The following is a 1,920-nucleotide window of genomic DNA, read 5'->3' on the forward strand; positions in this document are numbered from 1 at the left end:
AATAGAGAGTTCTTTCCTAAGTAATTTATGTTTTTGAGTTTATTGAACACTGAGTTATTGAGTTTCATTATTTTTTATTCTCCTTTGGCTAGTCAGGACCATTGATCAACTTTTCTATTTTTTAACCAATGTCAAATGGTTTTGATGACTGCTGCTTTATAATGTAGTTTGAGGTCTGGAAGTACTTCTTAATAGGAATGGAACCTTAGAGGTCAGTTAGTCTAATTATCTTTCAGATGAAACTGCTAAGACCTACACAGGGGAAGTAATTTGCCCAAGGTCACATAGATAACAATGAACAGACCCAGGATTTGAACTCATCCTCTGTGTTCAAATTCAGCACTTTTTTCACTGTGCTACATTGCTTCATTGCTCTAAAGGTGGAAGGAAACAGAAATGTGTAGTACCTGAAATCAGAGCATCTCATCTACTAGGCAGATAAATATGAAACTAACACATTTCACTAATGATGAAAAGGCCTGGTGAAGAAAAATAATCTCAGTTTTGCTCAATTATGAACCTTACAGAGTCAAGGAAGAAAATATGAGAAGAAATAGATGTGAAAATACTTTGAAACTGTTAAAAAAAAACTCTGCTAGAGAAATATAAAGAATGTGGGGGTTTTGTTAAACAAATAGGAAATCATTCTTGAATTTACATGTCAGCTTTGCCCAGGGGCTCTGTTAATCTTCTCTGTATCATTCCAATTTTGTATGTGCTGCCAAAGTGAGCATGTAAAGAATGATTAGTATAGTATTATTTAATATTTATAGCACAGGTGACTGGGTATTAATTCATTATAATAAGACATTGGTCCTATTGGGCCAGTATATTGCAACAATCTATGGTTTTGATAGAAACTTCCTCATGATCAAGGATCACAAAATTATATGGAAGGCAAAGACTTTAGTGATCATTCTGTCTGATGCTCTCATTTTTATATAAGAAGAAACAAGAGCCTAGAGAAGAAAGTCACAGAATCACAGAATTTTAGAGTTGAGGGGAATCTTAGCAACTATCTAGTCCTACATAAACACAAAAGAAATTTCCACCATAACACTCTCTGACAAGTGATCATCCAGTTTCTCCTTGAAGACAACAAAAGGGCAAGAACCCAGCACTTCTCAAGACAATCCACTCCACTTTTGGACCATTCAGATTATTATGAGTTTTTTTTTTTTTACTGATATCAAGCTTTAATGTGTTTCTTAGACACTTCCTCCTAATCCTCATGGTTCTGACCCCTGAGGTCACCTAGAACAAAACTAATCTCTCCTCTAAGTGACAGTTCTTAAAATACTTGAACACAATTGTCATGCCCTCCGAATCCTCTCTTTTCCAAGCTAAATATAACCAATTCTTCCAAACAGTGTTGGAATGTAATATGGCATGAACTCAAGAAATTTCACCATCCTGGGTTGCACTATGTGGACGTATCCCAGGTTTTCAATGTCCATCTTAGAATATGATACTCAGAACAGTACAGTACGTTCTCTAGGTACGTTCTGACAAGAGCAAAGTATAGTGAGACTATCACTTCCCTATTTTTGGTAGCTATGCCTCTCTTTATACAGCTCAAGATCATATTAGTTTTTAGCTTGCCACATCATAAGACTGACTCATATTAAGTTTGCATTTCTCCAGATCCCCTATTTTTTCCAGAACATGGATGTCTAATCGTGTCTTCCCCATTTTGCTATTTTTATACCTAAGTGCAAGATTTATCCTATCAGACCTCATCTCATTAAATTGAACCCAATGCTCTAGCCTGTTAAGACCCAAGCCAATGACAAAAGTCGTTGCTCTGAACTGGGAAACGCACATATCCCAGTGTACTCCACGGAAACCCTTGTGTCATATTGACATTGAACCATTAAGAACCCATTGAGTCTAGTCATCCACCCAATTCTGAATCCAGTT

General features: G+C 36.2%; 1 non-coding gene across 1 annotated transcript; it reads right to left on the reverse strand.

The window, feature by feature from the left end:
- Window positions 1-630: 630 nt before the first annotated feature.
- Window positions 631-732, reverse strand: LOC138149309 (U6 spliceosomal RNA). The gene has a single exon (XR_011165284.1). It is a non-coding gene; the product is annotated as a U6 spliceosomal RNA (small nuclear RNA).
- Between the last annotated feature and the right edge of the window lie 1,188 nt (window positions 733-1,920).

Source organism: Petaurus breviceps, unplaced genomic scaffold (assembly GCF_028583685.1).
Source record: "Petaurus breviceps papuanus isolate PSGF00001 unplaced genomic scaffold, PetGlider_PUasm1.0 90845, whole genome shotgun sequence".
In the NCBI taxonomy this organism is placed as follows: Eukaryota; Metazoa; Chordata; class Mammalia; order Diprotodontia; family Petauridae; genus Petaurus; species Petaurus breviceps.